This window comes from Pleurodeles waltl, chromosome 4_1 (genome assembly GCF_031143425.1).
Source record: "Pleurodeles waltl isolate 20211129_DDA chromosome 4_1, aPleWal1.hap1.20221129, whole genome shotgun sequence".
Taxonomy (NCBI): domain Eukaryota; kingdom Metazoa; phylum Chordata; class Amphibia; order Caudata; family Salamandridae; genus Pleurodeles; species Pleurodeles waltl.
Window position 1 is genome coordinate 30104105 of NC_090442.1, and position 24926 is coordinate 30129030.

A 24926-nucleotide genomic window follows, 5' to 3' on the forward strand; every position below is an offset into this window, starting at 1 on the left:
TCACTGCACTTATGTAACTTATAAGTCACCTATATGTCTAACCTTTACCTAGTAAAGGTTGGGTGCTAAGTTACTTAGTGTGTGGGCACCCTGGCACTAGTCAGAGTGCTCCCACATCATTCAGGGCAAATTCCCCGGACTTTGTGAGTGCGGGGACACAATTACACGCGTGCACTACACATAGGTCACTACCTATGTGTAGCTTCACAATGGTAACTCCGAATATGGCCATGTAACATGTCTAAGATCATGGAATTGCCCCCTCTATGCCATCCTGGCATTGTTGGTACAATCCCATGATCCCACGGGTCTGTAGCTCAGACCCGGGTACTGCCAAACTGCCTTTTCAGGGGTTTCACTGCAGCTGCTGCTGCTGCCAACCCCTCAGACAGGTTTCTGCCCTCCTGGGGTCCAGCCAGGCTTGGCCCAGGATGGCAGAAGAAAGGACTTCCTCTGAGAGAGGGTGTCACACCCTCTCCCTTGGGAAAATGGTGTGAAGGCAGGGGAGGAGTAGCCTCCCCCAGCCTCTGGAAATGCTTTCATGGGCACATTTGGTGCCCATTTCTGCATAAGCCAGTCTACACCGGTTCAGGGACCCCTTAGCCCTGCTCTGGCGCGAAACTGGACAAAGGAAAGGAATCAAGGGACCTCGCTCGTCGTGCTGAGAGGAGACCCAGAGTACCGGTAATGCAGTTCTTTGGTGCCTGCGGTTGCAGGGGGAAGATTCCGTCGACCCACGGGAGATTTCTTCGGAGCTTCTAGTGCAGAGAGGAGGTAGACTACCCCCACAGCATGCACCAAAAGGAAAACAGTTGAGAAGGCGGCAGGATCAGCGTTACAGAGTTGCAGTAGTCGTCTTTGCTACTTTGTTGCAGTTTTGCAGGCTTCCAGCGCGGTCAGCAGTCGATTCCTTGGCAGAAGGTGAAGAGAGAGATGCAGATGAACTCTGATGAGCTCTTGCATTCGTTATCTAAGGAATCCCAAGAGACAGAGACCCTAAATAGCCAGAAAAGAGGGTTTGGCTACCTAGGAGAGAGGATAGGCTAGCAACACCTGAAGGAGCCTATCAGAAGGAGTCTCTGACGTCACCTGGTGGCACTGGCCACTCAGAGCAGTCCAGTGTGCCAGCAGCACCTCTGTTTCCAAGATGGCAGAGGTCTGGAGCACACTGGAGGAGCTCTGGACACCTCCCAGGGGAGGTGCAGGTAAGGGGAGTGGTCACTCCCCTTTCCTTTGTCCAGTTTCGCGCCAGAGCAGGGCTAAGGGGTCCCTGAACCGGTGTAGACTGGCTTATGCAGAAATGGGCACCAAATGTGCCCATGAAAGCATTTCCAGAGGCTGGGGGAGGCTACTCCTCCCCTGCCTTCACACCATTTTCCAAAGGGAGAGGGTGTAACACCCTATCTCAGAGGAAGTCCTTTGTTCTGCCATCCTGGGACAAGCCTGGCTGGACCCCAGGAGGGCAGAAACCTGTCTAAGGGGTTGGCAGCAGCAGCAGCTGCAGTGAAACCCCTGAAAAGGCAGTTTGGCAGTACCCGGGTCTGAGCTACAGACCCGTGGGATCATGGGATTGTACCAACAATGCCAGGATGGCATAGAGGGGGCAATTCCATGATCTTAGACATGTTACATGGCCATATTCGGAGTTACCATTGTGAAGCTACACATAGGTAGTGACCTATGTGTAGTGCACGCGTGTAATGGTGTCCCCGCACTCACAAAGTCCGGGGAATTTGCCCTGAACGATGTGGGAGCACTGTGGCTAGTGCCAGGGTGCCCACACACTAAGTAACTTAGCACCCCACCTTTACTAGGTAAAGGTTAGACATATAGGTGACTTATAAGTTACATAAGTGCAGTGAAAATGGCTGTGAAATAATGTGTGCATTATTTCACTCAGGCTGCAGTGGCAGGCCTGTGTAAGAGTTGTCAGAGCTTCCTATGGGTGGCAAAAGAAATGCTGCAGCCCATAGGGATCTCCTGGAACCCCAATACCCTGGGTACCTCAGTACCATATACTAGGGAATTATAAGGGTGTTCCAGTATGCCAATGTGAATTGGTAAAATTGGTCACTAGCCTGTTAGTGACAATTTGGAAAGAAATGAGAGAGCATAACCACTGAGGTTCTGGATAGCAGAGCCTCAGTGAGACAGTTAGTCATATACACAGGTAACACAGTCAGGCACACTTATGAGCACTGGGGCCCTGGCTGGCAGGGTCCCAGTGACACATACAACTAAAACAACATATATACAGTGAAAAATGGGGGTAACATGCCAGGCAAGATGGTACTTTCCTACACAACCCCCCCCCAAACGAAGGACAATAAGACTAATCATTACCAGATGGGTCTTCATTGTCTAAGTGGAAATATCTGGAGAGTCCATCTGCATTGGAGTGGGTACTCCCAGGTCTATGTTCCACTGTATAGTCCATTCCCTGTAGGGATATGGACCACCTCAACTATTTAGGATTTTCACCTTTCATTTGTTTTAGCCAAAGTAGAGGTTTGTGGTCTATCTGAACAATGAAGTGAGTGCCAAACAGGTATGGCCTCAACTTCTTCAGTGCCCAGACCACAGCAAAGGCCTCCCTCTCAATGGCAGACCAACGCTTTTCTCTAGGGGTCAACCTCCTACTAATAAAAGCAACAGGTTGATCCTGGCCCTCAGAATTAAGTTGTGATAGGACTGCCCCTACTCCTAATTCAGATGCATCAGTTTGGACATAGAATTTTTTAGAGTAACAAGGGCTTTTCAGGACAGGTGCAGAGCACATGGCCTGCTTCAGCTCCTCAAAAGCTTTCTGACAGTTTGCTGTCCATAATACCTTTTTAGGCATTTTCATTGAAGTGAGGTCATTAAGAGGGGCTGCAATGGAGCCATAGTTCTTAATGAACCTCCTGTAATACCCAGTGAGGCCTAGGAAGGCTCTCACCTGAGTCTGAGTAGTAGGGGGAACCCAATCTATAATAGTTGGGATTTTCCCCTGAAGTGGTGCAATCTGTTCTCCACCAACCAGGTGTCCCAGATAAACCACCTTCCCCTGCCCTATCTGGCACTTTGAAGCCTTGATAGTGAGGCCTGCCTTTTGCAGGGCCTCCAAAACTTTCCACAGGTGGACCAGGTGATCATCCCAACTGGAGCTAAAGACAGCTATATCGTACAAATATGCTGCACTAAAAGCTTCCAGCCCTTGCAGGACTGTGTTCACCAACCTCTGAAAGGTGGCAGGTGCATTCTTCAATCCAAAAGGCATTACTGTAAATTGAAATGTCCTCCAATGGTTGAAAATGCAGTTTTAGCTTTAGCATCTTCTGATAATTTGATCTGCCAATACCCTGCAGTCAAATCAAAAGTGCTTAGATACTTGGCAGATGCCAGTGAATCTATGAGCTCATCTGCCCTGGGTATAGGGTGAGCGTCAGTTTTGGTTACCTGGTTGAGACCTCTGTAATCTACACAAAACCGCATTTCCTTCTTTCCATCTTTGGAATGGGGTTTTGGTACAATACCACAGGAGAAGCCCATGGACTTTCAGAGTGCTCAACCAGTCCCAGTTCTAACATTTTCTGAACCTCTTGCTTTATGCAGTCTCTGACATGGTCAGGCTGCCTATAGATCTTACTTTTGACAGGCAAGCTGTCTCCAGTATCTATAGTGTGCTCACACCAAGAACTGGTACCTGGCACAGTAGAGAAGAGTTCAGAAAACTGACCCAGGAGATTTATGCAGTGGTCTTTCTGCTGAGCAGTAAGACAATCTGCTAGTACAACACCTTCCACTAGAGCATCTTGTTCTGTGGAAGAGAAGAGATCAGGTAGAGGATCACTGTCTTCTTCCTGTCCCTCATCAGTTGCCATGAGCAGGGTGAGATCAGCCCTGTCATAGTAGGGTTTCAGGTGATTGACATGGAGCACCCTAAGGGGACTCCTGGCAGTGCCTAAGTCAACTAAGTAGGTGACTTCACCCTTTTTCTCAACAATTGTGTGGGGTCCACTCCATTTATCTTGGAGTGCTCTTGGGGCCACAGGCTCCAAGACCCACACTTTCTGTCCTGGTTGGTACTGAACCAAAACAGCCTTCTGGTCATGCCATTGCTTCTGGAGCTCTTGACTGGCCTGAAGGTTTTTACTGGCCTTTTTCATGTACTCAGCCATCCTTGATCTGAGGCCAAGTACATAATCCACAATATCCTGCTTAGGAGCTTTTAAAGGTTGTTCCCAACCCTCCTTTACAAGTGTGAGTGGACCCCTAACAGAGTGTCCAAAAAGAAGTTCAAAGGGGCTGAAGCCCACTCCTTTCTGGGGTACCTCCCTGTAGGCAAAAAGGAGGCATGGTAACAGGATATCCCATCTCCTGCGGAGTTTTTCAGGGAGACCCATAATCATGCCTTTGAGAGTTTTATTAAATCTCTCCACCAGTGCATTTGTTTGTGGATGATAGGGTGTAGTGAACTTGTAAGTCACACCACACTCCTTCCACATGGCCTTCAAGTAAGCAGACATGAAATTGCTTCCTCTGTCTGATACCACCTCTTTTGGGAAGCCCACCCTGGAAAATATTCCCAGGAGGGCCTTTGCCACTGCAGGAGCTGTAGTGGTCCTAAGAGGAATTGCTTCAGGATATCTTGTGGCACGGTCCACTACCACCAAGATAAACCTATTGCCTGAAGCAGTAGGAGGGTCAAGGGGGCCAACTATGTCAACCCCTACCCTTTCAAAGGGAACCCCAACCACAGGCAGTGGAATAAGGGGTGCCTTTGGGGTGCCACCTGTCTTGCCACTGGCTTGACAGGTTTCACAGGACTTACAAAAATCTTTTGTGTCCTCAGACATTCTAGGCCAATGAAACAAGGGAACAAGCCTGTCCCATGTTTTCATTTGTCCTAGATGCCCAGCTAGGGGAATGTCGTGAGCCAGTGTTAGGAGGAACTTTCTGTACTCCTGAGGAATCACTAATCTCCTGGCAGCTCCAGGTTTAGGATCCCTTGCCTCCGTGTACAAGAGGTTGTCCTCCCAGTAAACTCTGTGAGAGTCACTGACATCCCCATTAGCCTGTTTGACAGCTTGCTGTCTTAGACCCTCTAATGTGGGACAGGTTTGCTTTGCCACACTCAGCTCCTCCCTGGCAAGCCCCCCTTCACCCAAAAGCTCAGCAGTATCTGCCTCAAGCTCCTCTGGTGTAGGTTCTGCACAGGGAGGGAATTCTTCTTCCTCAGAAGTAGAATCCACTGTAGAGGGAGGGATAGTAGGTAGTGCTTTACTTCTACTAGCCCTAGCTTTAGGGAGCACTTGGTCCATTGTTCCAGGATCCAAGTCACCCTGTCCTTTTTGCTTTTTGGCCTGAGCCCTGGTTAAAGCAAAAATATGCCCTGGAATGCCCAGCATTGCTGCATTGGCCTCCAACTCCACATCTGACCAAGCTGATGTCTCCAAATCATTTCCTAGTAGACAGTCTACAGGTAAATCTGAGGCTACCACAACTTTCTTTGGACCAGGAACCCCCCCCCAGTTGAGATTTACAACAGCCATGGGGTGGCTAAGTGTGTTGTTGTGAGCATCGGTTACTTGGTACTGGTGACCAAGTAGGTGTTGTTCAGGGTGGACCAGTTTCTCAATTACCATAGTAACACTGGCACCTGTGTCCCTGTAGGCCTGAACCTCAACACCATTTATTAGGGGTAGTTGCTTGTACTTATCCATGTTAAGGGGACAAGCAACCAAGGTGGCTAAATCAATAGCCCCCTCAGAGACTAACACAGCCTCTGTGGTCTCCCTAATCAGACCAACCCCAACTAAGTTACCAATAGTGAGCCCAGCTACTCCCTTGGATTGGCTATTAGTAGGTTTGCTCCCACCACCACTGCTATTAGTAGGGACACTAGGTGTAGCAGTAGGGGTAGTAGTGGTAGGAGGCTTGGTGCTTTTCTTTGGACAACTGGGATCTGTTGTCCAATGGCCTTTTATTTTACATAAATAGCACCATGGTTTCTTTTCTTTGTTTTGATTGGAAGAGGATTTGGGCCCACCACCCCCACCAGAGTGTTTTTGTGGGCCTGATGAAGACTCATTTTTAGATTTGTCCCCACCCTTGTCAGACGACTTACCATCCTTCTTCTTATTGCCATCTTTGTCACCCCCTGTATGAACTTTTCTGTTCACCCTTGTTCTGACCCATTTGTCTGCCTTCTTTCCCAATTCTTGGGGAGAGGTCAGATCAGAGTCCACCAAGTACTGGTGCAACAAATCAGACACACAATTATTAAGAATATGCTCTCTCAGGATCAAGTTATACAGGCTGTCATTGTGAGAAAGTAGCCTCTTTCTAGCCTTGTTACCCCCACTTTTGGCCTGTTTGTGAGTGTATGTCAGGGTGTTTTCACTGTCTCACTGGGATCCTGCTAGCCAGGGCCCAGTGCTCATAGTGAAAACCCTATGTTTTCAGTATGTTTGTTATGTGTCACTGGGACCCTGCTAGTCAGGACCCCAGTGCTCATAAGTTTGTGGCCTATATGTGTGTGTTCCCTGTGTGGTGCCTAACTGTCTCACTGAGGCTCTGCTAACCAGAACCTCAGTGGTTATGCTCTCTCATTTCTTTCAAATTGTCACTAACAGGCTAGTGACCAATTTTACCAATTTACATTGGCTTACTGGAACACCCTTATAATTCCCTAGTATATGGTACTGAGGTACCCAGGGTATTGGGGTTCCAGGAGATCCCTATGGGCTGCAGCATTTCTTTTGCCACCCATAGGGAGCTCTGACAATTCTTACACAGGCCTGCCACTGCAGCCTGAGTGAAATAACGTCCACGTTATTTCACAGCCATTTTACACTGCACTTAAGTAACTTATAAGTCACCTATATGTCTAACCATTACCTGGTAAAGGTGAGGTGCAAAGTTACTTAGTGTGAGGGCACCCTGGCACTAGCCAAGGTGCCCCCACATTGTTCAGGGCCAATTCCCTGAACTTTGTGAGTGCGGGGACACCATTACACGCGTGCACTACATATAGGTCACTACCTATATGTAGCTTCACAATGGTAACTCCGAATATGGCCATGTAACATGTCTAAGATCATGGAATTGCCCCCTCTATGCCATCCTGGCATTATTGGTACAATTCCATGATCCCAGTGGTCTGTAGCACAGACCCTGGTACTGCCAAACTGCCTTTCCTGGGGTTTCACTGCAGCTGCTGCCAACCCCTCAGACAGGTTTCTGCCCCCCTGGGGTCAAGCCAGGCTTGTCCCAGGATGGCAGAACAAAGGACTTCCTCTGAGAGAGGGTGTTATACCCTCTCCCTTTGGAAAATGGTGTGAAGGCAGGGGAGGAGTAGCCTCCCCCAGCCTCTGGAAATGCTTTCTTGGGCACAGATGTGCCCAATTCTGCATAAGCCAGTCTACACCGGTTCAGGGACCCCTTAGCCCCTGCTCTGGCGGGAAACTGGACAAAGGAAAGGGGAGTGACCACTCCCCTGACCTGCACCTCCCCTGGGAGGTGTTCAGAGCTCCTCCAGTGTGCTCCAGACCTCTGCCATCTTGGAAACAGAGGTGCTGCCAGCACACTGGACTGCTCTGAGTGGCCAGTGCCACCAGGTGATGTCAGAGACTCCTTCTGATAGGCTCCTTCAGGTGTTAGTAGCCTATCCTCTCTCCTAAGTAGCCAAACCCTCTTTTTTGGCTATTTAGGGTCTCTGTCTCTGGGGAAACTTTAGATAACGAATGCAAGAGCTCATCAGAGTTCCTCTGCATCTCTCTCTTCACCTTCTGATAAGGAATCGACTGCTGACCGCGCTGGAAGCCTGCAAAACTGCAACAAAGTAGCTAAGACGACTACTGCAACTCTGTAACGCTGATCCTGCCGCCTTCTCGACTGTTTTCCTGCTTGTGCATGCTGTGGGGGTAGTCTGCCTCCTCTCTGCACCAGAAGCTCTGAAGAAATCTCCAGTGGGTCGACGGAATCTTCCCCCTGCAACCGCAGGCACCAAAAAGCTGCATTACCGGTCCCTTGGGTCTCCTCTCAGCACGACGAGCGAGGTCCCTCGAATCCAGCAACTCTGTCCAAGTGACCCCCACAGTCCAGTGACTCTTCAGTCCAAGTTTGGTGGAGGTAAGTCCTTGCCTCACCTCGCTGGGCTGCATTGCTGGGAACCGCGACTTTTGCAGCTACTCCGGCCCCTGTGCACTTCCGGTGGAAATCCTTTGTGCACAGCCAAGCCTGGGTCCACGGCACTCTAACCTGCATTGCACGACTTTCTAAGTTGGTCTCCGGCGACGTGGGACTCCTTTGTGCAACTTCGGCGAGCACTGTTTCACGCATCCTTGTAGTGCCTGTTTCTGGAACTTCTCTGGGTGCTACCTGCTTCAGAGAGGGCTCCTTGTCTTGCTCGACGTCTTCTCTCTCTCCTGGTCCAATTTGCGACCTCCTGGTCCCTCCTGGGCCTCAGCAGCGTCCAAAAACGCTAACTGCACGATTTGCAGCTAGCAAGGCTTGTTGGCGTTCTTTCGGCGGGAAAACACTTCTGCACGACTCTCCATAGCGAGTGGGATCCGTCCACCAAAGGGGAAGTCTCTAGCCCTTTTTGTTCCTGCAGAAACCGCAGCTTCTTCTGTCCAGTAGAAGCTTCTTTGCACCCGCAGCTGGCATTTCCTGGGCATCTGCCCATCTCCGACTTGCTTGTGACTTTTGGACTTGGTCCCCTTGTTCCACAGGTACCCTAGATTGGAAATCCACAGTTGTTGCATTGTTGGTGTCTTTCCTGCATTATTCCTCTATCACGACTCTTTGTCTTTTGGGGAACTTCAGTGCACTTTGCACTCACTTTTCAGGGTCTTGGGGAGGGCTAATTTTCTAACTCTCACTATTTTCTAATAGTCTCAGCGACCCTCTACAAGGTCACATAGGTTTGGGGTCCATTCGTGGTTCACATTCCACTTTTGGAGTATAAGGTTTGTGTTGCCCCCTATCCCTATGTGTCCCCATTGCATCCTATTATAACTATACATTGTTTGCACTGTTTTCTAAGACTATACTGCATATTTTCGGTATTGTGTACATATAACTTGTGTATAATTGCTATCCTCATACTGAGGGTACTCACTGAGATACTTTGGCATATTGTCATAAAAATAAAGTACCTTTATTTTTAGTATATCTGTGTATTGTGTTTACTTATGATATTGTGCAAGTGACACTTGTGGTACTGTAGTAGCTTCACACGTCTCCTAGTTCAGCCTGAGCTGCTCTGCTAAGCTACCATTATCTATCAGCCTAAGCTGCTAGACACCCTATACACTAATAAGGGATAACTGGGCCTGGTGCAAGGTGCAAGTACCCCTTGGTACTCACTACAAGCCAGTCCAGCCTCCTACATTGGTTGTGCAGCGGTGGGATAAGTGCTTTGAGACTACTTACCACTCTTGTCATTGTACTTTTCATAAGAGAAAAATATACAAAACAAGTTCAGTGTGTGTACACAGTGCTAAAAAGTTTTGCATTTCCTCTTTTCACTCTTTTCTAAGTGCTGAAAAGTAAATCTAAACTTTCTAAAAAGTTCTAAAAAGTTTTAAAAGTTTTTTTTCTGTCTTTCTAAAAAGTTCTGAAAACTTTTTTCTCTTTTTCTATCACTTTAACTCTCTCTAAAAATGTCTGGCACAGGCCAAAATGTTGACCTGTCTAAGATTGCATTTGATCACCTTAGCTGGAAAGGAGCAAGGAGTCTCTGCAGAGAGAGAGGTTTGATTGTAGGGAAGAATCCTTCCTTGGAATTGTTACTTAACATGCTTAGAGAACAAGATAAGGCTAAAAGTGCCCCATCTGTTGAAAAAGTAGCTAATGGTTCCCAATCTGATCTAGGGACTCCCCCAGGTAAAGGTTCAGGAAATAAACTTATTAGCCTTCCCATTACAAGACAGTCTAGCATAGTGGGTACTGAGGTGGAGTCACATCATACAGATGATGTGCTCTCACATTACACTGTCAGCCAAGCTGTTAGGGTGCCCTCTGTAAGGGACAGGTCTCCTTCTGTCCATTCTCACCATACTTCTGTGTCTAGGAATGTCCCTCCCACCCACCCTGATGACAGAATGTTAGAAAGGGAGCTCAATAGATTGAGAGTGGAGCAATCCAGACTGAAGCTTAAACAGCAACAGCTGGATTTAGATAGACAATCCTTAGAAGTAGAGAAGGAAAGACAGAAATTGGGTTTTGAAACCCATGGTGGCAGCAGCAGTATTCCCCATAGTCATCCTGTAAAAGAGCATGATTCCAGGAATCTGCACAAGATAGTTCCCCCTTATAAGGAGGGGGATGACATTAACAAGTGGTTTGCTGCACTTGAGAGGGCCTGTGTTGTACAGGATGTCCCTCAAAGGCAGTGGGCTGCTATCCTATGGCTATCATTTAGTGGAAAAGGTAGGGATAGGCTCCTTACTGTGAAAGAAAGTGATGCCAATAATTTTACAGTTCTTAAGAATGCACTCCTGGATGGTTATGGCTTAACCACTGAACAATACAGGATAAAGTTCAGAGAGACCAAAAAGGAGTCTTCACAAGACTGGGTTGATTTCATTGACCATTCAGTGAAGGCCTTGGAGGGGTGGTTACATGGCAGTAAAGTTACTGATTATGACAGCCTGTATAACTTGATCCTGAGAGAGCATATTCTTAATAATTGTGTGTCTGATTTGTTGCACCAGTACCTGGTAGACTCTGATCTGACCTCTCCCCAAGAATTGGGAAAGAAGGCAGACAAATGGGTCAGAACAAGGGTGAACAGAAAAGTTCATACAGAGGGTGACAAAGATGGCAATAAGAAGAAAGATGGTGAACAATCTCAAGATAAGCATGGGGATAAGGGTAAAATCAAAGATCCTTCTTCAAATCTTAAACACTCTTCAGAGGGTGGGGATAAAACAAATTCTTCCTCTTCTTCTCAACCCACACACATTAAAAAGCCTTGGTGCTTTGTGTGTAAAAACAAAGGCCATATGCCAGGGGATAAGTCCTGTCCAGGTAAACCCCCTGAGCCTACCACCACTAATACATCAAGCTCTAGTGCCCCTAGCAGTAGTGGTACTAGTGGTGGGACTGCTGGCAACAGTCAAGTTAAGGGTGTAGTTGGGTTCACTTATGGGTCCATAGTAGAAACTGGGGTAGTCAATCCCAAGACAGTTTCTGTCACACCTAGTGGCATTGGCCTTGCCACACTGGCTGCTTGTCCCCTTACAATGGATAAGTACAGGCAGACAGTTTCAATAAATGGTGTTGAGGCCTTGGCCTACAGGGACACAGGTGCCAGTATCACTTTGGTGACTGAAAACCTAGTGCATCCTGAACAACACGTCATTGGACAACAATATAAGATTATTGATGTCCATAACTCCACTAAGTTTCTTCCCTTAGCTATAATTCAGTTTAGTTGGGGTGGAGTTACTGGCCCTAAGCAGGTGGTGGTATCACCTAGCTTACCTGTAGACTGTCTCTTAGGTAATGACCTAGAGGCCTCAGGTTGGGCTGATGTAGAGTTTTATGCCCATGCAGCCATGTTGGGCATCCCAGAGGAATTGTTCCCTCTCATTTCAATTGAAATGAAAAAGCAAAGGAGAGAAGGCCTGAAAACTCAGGATCCCTCTCCATCAACAGGTAAAAAGGGTATCACAGTATCCCCTAACCACCCTACCATTCAGGATACCATTCCTGTGGTGGGAGAAACCTCTCCTAGGGTGGCACCTGTTCCAAGGGAATCATCAGTTGGCAAAACTGTACTCCCTGAGGTGGAAGTACCTCTCTGTGGGATAACTAACATTGGTGAGAAAAAGAGCACCATTTTAGTTAACATGGAGCATCCCTCCAACCCTCCCAGAGAAACTTTAGTGGAGAAACCCTGCACTGCCTCTCAACACTTAGGACAGCATCCCTGCCCTAGTGTGGAGCTCATAGGACAGCATCCCTGCCCTGATCCAACTCAAGAGAAACAGCATCCCTGTTCTCTCTTCCAGCCATATGGACAAAGTTTTTGCCCAGCTATGGCTTTACTGAGACAGCATCCCTGTCTGGCATTTCCATCACTACAAATAGGTTCAGTGGACAATTTCCACTGCTCTAAACTAAAACTTAATGATAGAAACTCTGAAAATACATCTTCACATTGTTGCTTAGCTACAAAACTTAAAACAGGGTGGTTTACATCCCCACAGGGAAGTAACCATATAGTGGATGATAAAGGGAGTAACCAGTCTATTGCAGAGCTACTCTCTACTTATCACCACTTAGACAATAAAGTCTCAACTGGCCAAGGTTAGCCTTATTGTCCTTCGTTTGGGGGGGGGTTGTGTGAGAAAGTAGCCTCTTTCTAGCCTTGTTACCCCCACTTTTGGCCTGTTTGTGAGTGTATGTCAGGGTGTTTTCACTGTCTCACTGGGATCCTGCTAGCCAGGGCCCAGTGCTCATAGTGAAAACCCTATGTTTTCAGTATGTTTGTTATGTGTCACTGGGACCCTGCTAGTCAGGACCCCAGTGCTCATAAGTTTGTGGCCTATATGTGTGTGTTCCCTGTGTGTAGCCTAACTGTCTCACTGAGGCTCTGCTAACCAGAACCTCAGTGGTTATGCTCTCTCATTTCTTTCAAATTGTCACTAACAGGCTAGTGACCAATTGTACCAATTTACATTGGCTTACTGGAACACCCTTATAATTCCCTAGTATATGGTACTGAGGTATCCAGGGTATTGGGGTTCCAGGAGATCCCTAAGGGCTGCAGCATTTCTTTTGCCACCCATAGGGAGCTCTGACAATTCTTACACAGGCCTGCCACTGCAGCCTGAGTGAAATAACGTCCACGTTATTTCACAGGCATTTTACACTGCACTTAAGTAACTTATAAGTCACCTATATGTCTAACCTTTACCTGGTAAAGGTTAGGTGCAAAGTTACTTAGTGTGAGGGCACCCTGGCACTAGCCAAGGTGCCCCCACATTGTTCAGGGCCAATTCCCTGAACTTTGTGAGTGCGGGGACACCATTACACGCGTGCACTACATATAGGTCACTACCTATATGTAGCTTCACAATGGTAACTCCGAATATGGCCATGTAACATGTCTAAGATCATGGAATTGCCCCCTCTATGCCATCCTGGCATTATTGGTACAATTCCATGATCCCAGTGGTCTGTAGCACAGACCCTGGTACTGCCAAACTGCCTTTCCTGGGGTTTCACTGCAGCTGCTGCTGCTGCCAACCCCTCAGACAGGTTTCTGCCCCCCTGGGGTCAAGCCAGGCTTGTCCCAGGATGGCAGAACAAAGGACTTCTTCTGAGAGAGGGTGTTACACCCTCTCCCTTTGGAAAATGGTGTGAAGGCAGGGGAGGAGTAGCCTCCCCCAGCCTCTGGAAATGCTTTCTTGGGCACAGATGTGCCCAATTCTGCATAAGCCAGTCTACACCGGTTCAGGGACCCCTTAGCCCCTGCTCTGGCGGGAAACTGGACAAAGGAAAGGGGAGTGACCACTCCCCTGACCTGCACCTCCCCTGGGAGGTGTCCAGAGCTCCTCCAGTGTGCTCCAGACCTCTGCCATCTTGGAAACAAAGGTGCTGCCAGCACACTGGACTGCTCTGAGTGGCCAGTGCCACCAGGTGACGTCAGAGACTCCTTCTGATAGGCTCCTTCAGGTGTTAGTAGCCTATCCTCTCTCCTAAGTAGCCAAACCCTCTTTTCTGGCTATTTAGGGTCTCTGTCTCTGGGGAAACTTTAGATAACGAATGCAAGAGCTCATCAGAGTTCCTCTGCATCTCTCTCTTCACCTTCTGATAAGGAATCGACTGCTGACCGCGCTGGAAGCCTGCAAAACTGCAACAAAGTAGCTAAGACGACTACTGCAACTCTGTAACGCTGATCCTGCCGCCTTCTCGACTGTTTTCCTGCTTGTGCATGCTGTGGGGGTAGTCTGCCTCCTCTCTGCACCAGAAGCTCCGAAGAAATCTCCCGTGGGTCGACGGAATCTTCCCCCTGCAACCGCAGGCACCAAAAAGCTGCATTACCGGTCCCTTGGGTCTCCTCTCAGCACAACGAGCGAGGTCCCTCGAATCCAGCAACTCTGTCCAAGTGACCCCCACAGTCCAGTGACTCTTCAGTCCAAGTTTGGTGGAGGTAAGTCCTTGCCTCACCTCGCTGGGCTGCATTGCTGGGAACTGCAACTTTTGCAGCTACTCCGGCCCCTGTGCACTTCCGGCAGAAATCCTTTGTGCACAGCCAAGCCTGGGTCCACGGCACTCTAACCTGCATTGCACGACTTTCTAAATTGGTCTCCGGCGACGTGGGACTCCTTTGTGCAACTTCGGCGAGCACTGTTTCACGCATCCTCGTAGTGCCTGTTTCTGGCACTTCTCTGGGAGCTACCTGCTTTAGAGAGAGCTCCTTGTCTTGCTCGAAATTCCCTCTCTCTCCTGGTCCAATTTGCGACCTCCTGATCCCTCCTGAGCCTCAGCAGCGTCCAAAAACGCTAACCGCACGATTTGCAGTTAGCAAGGCTTGTTGGCGTTCTTTTGGCGTGAAAACACTTCTGCACGACTCTCCATGTCGAGTGGGATCCGTCCAGCAAAGGGGAAGTCTCTAGCCCTTTTCGTTCCTGCAGAAACCGCAGCTTCTTCTGTCAAGTAGAAGCTTCTTTGCACCCGCAGCTGGCATTTCCTGGGCATCTGCCCATCTCCGACTTGCTTGTGACTTTTGGACTTGGTCCCCTTGTTCCACAGGTACCCTAGATTGAAAATCCACAGTTGTTGCATTGTTGGTTGGTGTCTTTCCTGCATTATTCCTCTATCACGACTCTTTGTCTTTTGGGGAACTTCAGTGCACTTTGCACTCACTTTTCAGGGTCTTGGGGAGGGCTAATTTTCTAACTCTCACTATTTTCTAATAGTCCCAGCGACCCTCTACAAGGTCACATAGGTTTGGGGTCCATTCGTGGTTTACATTCCACTTTTGGAGTATATGGTTTGTGTTGCCCCTATCTCTATGTGTCCCCATTGCATCCTATTGTAGCTATACATTGTTTGCACTGTTTTCTAAGACTATACTGCATATTTTTGGTATTGTGTACATATAACTTGTGTATAATTGCTATCCTCATACTGAGGGTACTCACTGAGATACTTTGGCATATTGTCATAAAAATAAAGTACCTTTATTTTTAGTATATCTGTGTATTGTGTTTACTTATGATATTGTGCAAGTGACACTTGTGGTACTGTAGTAGCTTCACACGTCTCCTAGTTCAGCCTGAGCTGCTCTGCTAAGCTACCATTATCTATCAGCCTAAGCTGCTAGACACCCTATACACTAATAAGGTATAACTGGGCCTGGTGCAAGGTGCAAGTACCCCTTGCGAGGGTCGCTGGGACTATTAGAAAATAGCAAGGGTTAGAAAAATAGCCCTACCCAAGACCCTGAAAAGTGAGTGCATAGTGCACTAAAGTTCCCCAAAGGACAAAGAAGTCGTGATAGGGGAATTCTGCAGGAAAGACACAAACCAGCAATGCAAAAACGATGGATTTCCAAACGAGAGTACCTGTGGAACAAGGGGACCAAGTCCAAAAGTCACAAGAAAGTCGGACATGGGCAGATGCCGGTACAAAGAAGCTGCTACTGGACAGTAGAAACTTAGGATTCTGCAGGAACGACAAGGGCTAGAAACTTCCCCTTTGGACGATGGATCCCGCACGCCGTGGACAGCTGTGCAGAAGTGTTTTTCTGTGGAAATACAGCCAACAAGCCTTGCTAGCTGCACATTGTAAAGTAAGGGTTTTTGCGTGCTGCTGTGGCCCAGGAGGGACCAGGATGTCACCAATTGCGTCTGGGTACAGAGGGGGCGTTGAGCAAGACAAGGAGCCCTCTCACAAGCAGGCAGCATACGCAGAAGTGCCGGAAAAGGCACTTCGAAGAAGAGTGAAATGGTGCTCACCCGAAGTTGCACAAAGGAGTCCCACGTCGCCGGAGACCAACTTAGAAAGTCGTGCAATGCAGGTTAGAGTGCCGTGGACCCAGGCTTGGCTGTGCACAAAGGATTTCCGCCGGAAGTGCACGGAAGCCGGAGTAGCTGCAAAAGTCGCGGTTCCCAGCAATGCAGTCTGGCGTGGGGAGGCAAGGACTTACCTCTACCAAACTTGGACTGAAGAGTCACTGGACTATGGGAGTCACTTGGACAGAGTTGGTGGAATCAAGGGACCTCGCTTGTCGTGCTGAGAGGACACCCAGAGTACCGGTAATGCAGTTCTTTGGTGCCTGCGGTTGCAGGGGGAAGATTCCGTCGACCCACGGGAGATTTCTTCGGAGCTTCTAGTGCAGAGAGGAGGCAGACTACCCCCACAGCATGCACCACCAGGAAAACAGTCGAGAAGGCGGCAGGATCAGCGTTACAGAGTTGCAGTAGTCGTCTTTGCTACTTTGTTGCAGTTTTGCAGGCTTCCAACGCGGTCAGCAGTCGATTCCTTGGCAGAAGGTGAAGAGAGAGATGCAGAGGAACTCTGATGAGCTCTTGCATTCGTTATCTAAGGAATCCCAAGAGACAGAGACCCTAAATAGCCAGAAAAGAGGGTTTGGCTACCTAGGAGAGAGGATAGGCTAGCAACACCTGAAGGAACCTATCAGAAGGAGTCTCTGACGTCACCTGGTGGCACTGGCCACTCAAAGCAGTCCAGTGTGCCAGCAGCACCTTTGTTTCTAAGATGGCAGAGGTCTGGAGCACACTGGAGGAGCTCTGGACACCTCCCAGGGGAGGTGCAGGTCAGGGGAGTGGTCACTCCCCTTTCCTTTGTCCAGTTTTGCGCCAGAGCAGGGCTAAGGGGTCCCTGAACCGGTGTAGACTGGCTTATGCAGAAATGGGCACCATCTGTGCCCATGAAAGCATTTCCAGAGGCTGGGGGAGGCTACTCCTCCCCTGCCTTCACACCATTTTCCAAAGGGAGAGGGTGTAACACCCTCTCTCAGAGGAAGTCCTTTGTTCTGCCATCCTGGGACAAGCCTGGCTGGACCCCAGGAGGGCAGAAACCTGTATGAGGGGTTGGCAGCAGCTGCAGTGAAACCCCTGAAAAGGCAGTTTGGCAGTACCCGGGTCCGAGCTACAGACCCGTGGGATCATGGGATTGTACCAACAATGCCAGGATGGCATAGAGGGGGCAATTCCATGATCTTAGACATGTTACATGGCCATATTCGGAGTTACCATTGTGAAGCTACACATAGGTAGTGACCTATGTGTAGTGCACGCATGTAATGGTGTCCCCGCACTCACAAAGTCCGGGGAATTTGCCCTGAACGATGTGGGAGCACTCTGGCTAGTGCCAGGGTGCCCACACACTAAGTAACTTAGCACCCCACCTTTACTAGGTAAAGGTTAGACATATAGGTGACTTATAAGTTACATAAGTGCAGTGAAAATGGCTGTGAAATAATGTGTGCATTATTTCACTCAGGCTGCAGTGGCAGGCCTGTGTAAGAGTTGTCAGAGCTCCCTATGGGTGGCAAAAGAAATGCTGCAGCCCATAGGGATCTCCTGGAACCCCAATACCCTGGGTACCTCAGTACCATATACTAGGGAATTATAAGGGTGTTCCAGTATGCCAATGTGAATTGGTAAAATTGGTCACTAGCCTGTTAGTGACAATTTGGAAAGAAATGAGAGAGCATAACCACTGAGGTTCTGGATAGCAGAGCCTCAGTGAGACAGTTAGTCATATACACAGGTAACACAGTCAGGCACACTTATGAGCACTGGGGCCCTGGCTGGCAGGGTCCCAGTGACACATACAACTAAAACAACATATATACAGTGAAAAATGGGGGTAACATGCCAGGCAAGATGGTACTTTCCTACACATGACCAGAAGGCTGTTTTGGTTCAGTACCAACCAGGACAGAAAGTGTGGGTCTTGGAGCCTGTGGCCCCAAGAGCACTACAAGATAAATGGAGTGGACCCCACACAATTGTTGAGAAAAAGGGTGAAGTCACCTACTTAGTTGACTTAGGCACTGCCAGGAGTCCCCTTAGGGTGCTCCATGTCAATCACCTGAAACCCTACTATGACAGGGCTGATCTCACCCTGCTCATGGCAACTGATGAGGGACAGGAAGAAGACAGTGATCCTCTACCTGATCTCTTCTCTTCCACAGAACAAGATGCTCTAGTGGAAGGTGTTGTACTTGCAGATTGTCTTACTGCTGAGCAGAAAGACCACTGCATAAATCTCCTGGGTCAGTTTTCTGAACTCTTCTCTACTGTGCCAGGTACCACTTCTTGGTGTGAGCACACTATAGATACTGGAGACAGCTTGCCTGTCAAAAGTAAGATCTATAGGCAGCCTGACCATGTCAGAGACTGCATAAAGCAAGAGGTGCAGAAAATGTTAGAACTAGGAGTGGTTGAGCACTCTGAAAGTCCATGGGCTTCTCCTGTGGTACTTGTACCAAAACCTCATTCCAAAGATGGAAAGAAGGAAATGCGGTTTTGTGTAGATTACAGAGGTCTCAACCAGGTAACCAAAACTGACGCTCACCCTATACCCAGGGCAGATGAGCTCATAGATACACTGGCATCTGCCAAGTATCTAAGCACTTTTGATTTGACTGCAGGGTATTGGCAGATCAAATTATCAGAAGATGCTAAAGCTAAAACTGCATTTTCAACCATTGGAGGCCATTACCAATTTACAGTAATGCCTTTTGGATTGAAAAATGCACCTGCCACTTTTCAGAGGTTGGTGAACACAGTCCTGCAAGGGCTGGAAGCTTTTAGTGCAGCATATTTGGACGATATAGATGTCTTTAGCTCCAGTTGGGATGATCACCTGGTCCACCTATGGAAAGTTTTGGAGGCCCTGCAAAAGGCAGGCCTCACTATCAAGGCTTCAAAGTGCCAGATAGGGCAGGGGAAGGTGGTTTATCTGGGACACCTGGTTGGTGGAGAACAGATTGCACCACTTCAGGGGAAAACCCAAACAATTATTGATTGGGTTCCCCCTACTACTCAGACTCAGGTGAGAGCCTTTCTAGGCCTCACTGGGTATTACAGGAGGTTCATTAAGAACTATGGCTCCATTGCAGCCCCTCTTAATGACCTCACATCCAAGAAAATGCCTAAAAAGGTATTATGGACAGCAAACTGTCAGAAAGCTTTTGAGGAGCTGAAGCAGGCCATGTGCTCTGCACCTGTCCTGAAAAGCCCTTGTTACTCTAAAAAATTCTATGTCCAGACTGATGCATCTGAATTAGGAGTAGGGGCAGTCCTATCACTTAATTCTGAGGGCCAGGATCAACCTGTTGCTTTTATTAGTAGGAGGTTGACCCCTAGAGAAAAGCGTTGGTCTGCCATTGAGAGGGAGGCCTTTGCTGTGGTCTGTGCACTGAAGAAGTTGAGGCCATACCTGTTTGGCACTCACTTCATTGTTCAGACAGACCACAAACCTCTACTTTGGCTAAAACAAATGAAAGGTGAAAATCCTAAATTGTTGAGGTGGTCCATATCCCTACAGGGAATGGACTATACAGTGGAACATAGACCTGGGAGAACCCAGTCCAATGCAGATGGACTCTCCAGATATTTCCACTTAGACAATGAAGACCCATCTGGTAATGATTAGTCTTATTGTCCTTCGTTTGGGGGGGGGTTGTGTAGGAAAGTACCATCTTGCCTGGCATGTTACCCCCATTTTTCACTGTATATATGTTGTTTTAGTTGTATGTGTCACTGGGACGCTGCCAGCCAGGGCCCCAGTGCTCATAAGTGTGCCTGACTGTGTTACCTGTGTATATGACTAACTGTCTCACTGAGGCTCTGCTATCCAGAACCTCAGTGGTTATGCTCTCTCATTTCTTTCCAAATTGTCACTAACAGGCTAGTGACCAATTTTACCAATTCACACTGGCATACTGGAACACCCTTATAATTCCCTAGTATATGGTACTGAGGTACCCAGGGTATTGGGGTTCCAGGAAAACCCTATGGGCTGCAGCATTTCTTTTGCCACCCATAGGGAGCTCTGACAATTCTTACACAGGCCTGCCAGTGCAGCCTGAGTGAAATAATGCACACATTATTTCACAGCCATTTTCACTGCACTTATGTAACTTATAAGTCACCTAGTAAAGGTTGGGTGCTAAGTTACTTAGTGTGTGGGCACCCTGGCACTAGCCAGAGTGCTCCCACATCGTTCAGGGCAAATTCCCCGGACTTTGTGAGTGCAGGGACACCATTACACGCGTGCACTACACATAGGTCACTACCTATGTGTAGCTTCACAATGGTAACTCCGAATATGGCCATGTAACATGTCTAAGATCATGGAATTGCCCCCTCTATGCCATCCTGGCATTGTTGGTACAATCCCATGATCCCACGGGTCTGTAGCTCAGACCCGGGTACTGCCAAACTGCATTTTCAGGGGTTTCACTGCAGCTGCTGCTGCTGCCAACCCCTCAGACAGGTTTCTGCCCTCCTGGGGTCCAGCCAGGCTTGTCCCAGGATGGCAGAACAAAGGACTTCCTCTGAGAGAGGGTGTCACACCCTCTCCCTTGGGAAAATGGTGTGAAGGCAGGGGAGGAGTAGCCTCCCCCAGCCTCTGGAAATGCTTTCATGGGCACATTTGGTGCCCATTTCTGCATAAGCCAGTCTACACCAGTTCAGGGACCCCTTAGCCCTGCTCTGGCGCGAAACTGGACAAAGGAAAGGGGAGTGACCACTCCCCTGACCTGCACCTCCCCTGGGAGATGTCCAGAGCTCCTCCAGTGTGCTCCAGACCTCTGCCATCTTGGAAACAGAGGTGCTGCTGGCACACTGGACTGCTCTGAGTGGCCAGTGCCACCAGGTGACGTCAGAGACTCCTTCTGATAGGCTCCTTCAGGTGTTGCTAGCCTATCCTCTCTCCTAGGTAGCCAAACCCTCTTTTCTGGCTATTTAGGGTCTCTGTCTCTTGAGATTCCTTAGATAACGAATGCAAGAGCTCATCAGAGTTCCTCTGCATCTCTCTCTTCACCTTCTGCCAAGGAATCGACTGCTGACCGCGCTGGAAGCCTGCAAAACTGCAACAAAGTAGCAAAGACGACTACTGCAACTCTGTAACGCTGATCCTGCCGCCTTCTCGACTGTTTTCCTGGTGGTGCATGCTGTGGTGGTAGTCTGCCTCCTCTCTGCACTAGAAGCTCCGAAGAAATCTCCTGTGGGTCGACGGAATCTTCCCCCTGCAACCGCAGGCACCAAAGAACTGCATTACTGGTACTCTGGGTCTCCTCTCAGCACGAAGTGCGAGGTCCCTTGTTTCCAGCAACTCTGTCCAAGTGACTCCCACAGTCCAGTGACTCTTCAGTCCAAGTTTGGTGGAGGTAAGTCCTTGCCTCCCCACGCCAGACTGCATTGCTGGGAACCGCGACTTTTGCAGCTACTCCGGCTTCCGTGCACTTCCGGTGGAAATCCTTTGTGCACAGCCAAGCCTGGGTCCTCGGCACTCTAACCTGCATTGCACGACTTTCTAAGTTGTCCTCCGGCGGCGTGGGACTCCTTTGTGCAACTTCGGGTGAGCACCATTTCACTCTTCTTTGAAGTGCCTGGTCCAGCACTTCTGCATGTGCTGCCTGCTTCTGAGAGGGCTCCTTGTCTTGCTCCATGCTCCCTCTGTCTCCTGACGCAATTGGCGACATCCTGGTCCCTCCTGGGCCACAGCAGCACGCAAAAAACCCTACCGCATGATTTGCAGCTAGCAAGGCTTGTTGGCTGTATTTCCACAGGAAAACACTTCTGCACGACTTTCCACGGCGTGGGGGATTCATCCTCCAAAGGAGAAGTTTCTAGCCCTTGTCGTTCCTGCAGAATCCTAAGCTTCTACTGTCCAGTAGCAGCTTCTTTGCACCCACCGTTGGCATTTCTTGGGCATCTGCCCATCTCCGACGTGCTTGTGACTTTTGGACTTGGTCCCCTTGTTCCACAGGTACCCTCGTTTGGAAATCCATTGTTGTTGCATTGCTGGTTTGTGTCTTTCCTGCAGAATTCCCCTATCACGACTTCTTTGTCCTTTGGGGAACTTTAGTGCACTTTGCACTCACTTTTCAGGGTCTTGGGGTGGGCTATTTTTTGAACCCTTACTATGTTCTAATAGTCCCAGCGACCCTCTACAAGGTCACATAGGTTTGGGGTCCATTCGTGGTTCGCATTCCACTTTTGGAGTATATGGTTTGTGTTGCCCCTATCCCTATGTGTCCCCATTGCATCCTATTGTAACTATACATTGTTTGCACTCTTTTCTAAGACTATACTGCATATTTTTGGTATTGTGTACATATATCTTGTGTATATTTGCTATCCTCATACTGAGGGTACACTCTGAGATACTTTGGCATATTGTCATAAAAATAAAGTACCTTTATTTTTAGTATATCTGTGTATTGTGTTTTCTTATGATATTGTGCAAGTGACACTAGGGGTACTGTAGGAGCTTCACTCGTCTCCTAGTTCAGCCTAAGCTGCTCTGCTAAGCTACCATTATCTATCAGCCTATGCTGCTAGACACCCTATACACTAATAAGGGATAACTGGGCCTGGTGCAAGGTGCAAGTACCCCTTGGTACTCACTACAAGCCAGTCCAGCCTCCTACACCAAGTATCGTCACTGATCCAGAAACCACCGCCGGAGTCACAGCCCAGGAGGGCACAAGTATCGTTACTGGTCAGGAGACCACCGCCGGAGTCACAGCCCAGGAGGGCACAAGTATTGTTACTGATCCAGAAACCACCGCCGAAGTCACAGCCCAGGAGGGGACAGGATGCCACAGCCCCGCTGGCCAATGATGGAACGTCATGCCACACACCAATGCCCAGTGTGGAGATCGTCATGCTACACACCAATGTCCAGTGTGGAGATCGTCATGCCACACACCAATGTCCAGTGTGGAGATCGTCATGCCACACACCAATGTCCAGTGTGGAGGTCGTCATGCCACACACCAATGTCAGTATCAGAACCTCAATGGCAATGCACCGCTGAACAGAGCAAAGACCGCCATAGCAAAGCACCGCTGAACAGTCCAGAACCGCCATGGCAAAGCACCTCTGAACAGGGCAAAGACCACCATGGCAAAGCACCGCTGAACAGTCCAGAACCGCCATGGCAAAGCACCGCTGAACAGGGCAAAGACTGCCATGGCAAAGCACCGCTGAACAGTCCAGAACCGCCATGGCAAAGCACCGCTGAACAGGGCATGCACCGCTGAACAGTCCAGAGACTGCCATGGCAAAGCACCGCTGAACAGGGCAAAGACCGCCATGGCAAAGCACCGCTGAACAGGGCAAAGACCGCCATGGCAAAGCACCGCTGAACAGTCCAGAACCGCCATAGCAAAGCACTGCTGAACAGGGCAAAGACCGCCATGGCAAAGCACTGCTGAACAGGGCAAAGACCACCATGGCAAAGCACCGCTGAACAGTCCAGAACCGCCATGGCAAAGCACCGCTGAACAGGGCAAAGACCGCCATGGCAAAGCACCACTGAACAGTCCAGAACCGCCATGGCAAAGCACCGCTGAACAGGGCAAAGACCGCCATGGCAAAGCACCGCTGAACAGGGCATACACCGTGTAGGAATGAATGGACCGCCACATCAGGCATCATTATCCCATTTGCAGCTGGGACAGTGACAGGACAGGAACTTTCACGGGGAGACTCATCCAGTCTGGGCACCAGTCCCCCTCCACAACCAGTGGAGACCTGCATCTACTTGAGAGACTGTGGCTTTGCACTCCCCAGGATGGTCCAGTGGGCAAGCCACCCACTGTAGAGACTTGAGAGACTGTGGCTTTGCACTCCCCATGATGGTACAGTGGGCAACCCACCCACTGTAGAGACTTGAGAGACTGTGGCTTTGCACTCCCCATGATGGTACAGTGGGCAACCCATCCACTGTAGAGACTTGAGAGACTGTGGCTTTGTACTCCCAAGGATGGTACAGTGGGCAAACCACCCACTGTAAAGACTTGAGCGACTGTGGCTTTGCACTACCCAGGATGGCACAGTGGGCAGACCACCCACTGTAAAGACTTCAGAGACTGTAGCTTTGCACTCCCCAGGATGGCACAGTGGGCAAACCACCCACTGAAGAGACTTGAGAGACTGTGGCTTTGCACTCCCCAGGATGGAACAGTGGGCAAACCACCCACTGTAGAGACTTGAGAGACTGTGGCTTTGCACTCCCTAGGATGGCACAGTGGGCAAACCACCCACTGAAGAGACTTGAGAGACTGTGGCTTTGCACTCCCCAGGATGGCACAGTGGGCAAACCACCCACTGTAAAGACTTGAGAGACTGTGGCTTTGCACTCCCCAGGATGGCACAGTGGGCAAACCACCCACTGAAGAGACTTGAGAGACTGTGGCTTTGCACTCCCCAGGATACATCAATGGGCATGGAGCCCCGTCGTGCATCTGGCTCTGCATTCATGTGGCTGAGGTGCCCCCCCTTCCCTTCCCCCTGAGGTGCTTGTAGTGTTTCTATCTGATGCCCCGGCAGTGTTCTCTCGGATTTTGGTCAGGTATTTATTGTGGGCCTCCCCCATGCTTTTTTGGACTGTTGGTGCACGGACATTGTTGTGTACATATCTGCACCACTTCTCGGATTGTGGGCCTCATTCCGACCCTGGCGGTACAAGACCGCCGGGGGCAACGGAAGCAATGCCAACAGGCTGGCGATGCTTCATTGCCCATTCTGACGCCGCGGTCAGAAAAGGGAATCCAGCGGTTTCCCGCCGGATTTCCCCTGCTTGGGCAGAACCTCCATGGCAGCGCTGCAAGCAGCACCGCCATGGAGATTCCAACCCCCTTCCCGCCATCCTGTTCCTGGCGGTTTTTACCGCCAGGAACAGGATGGCGGGAACGGGTGTTGTGGGACCCT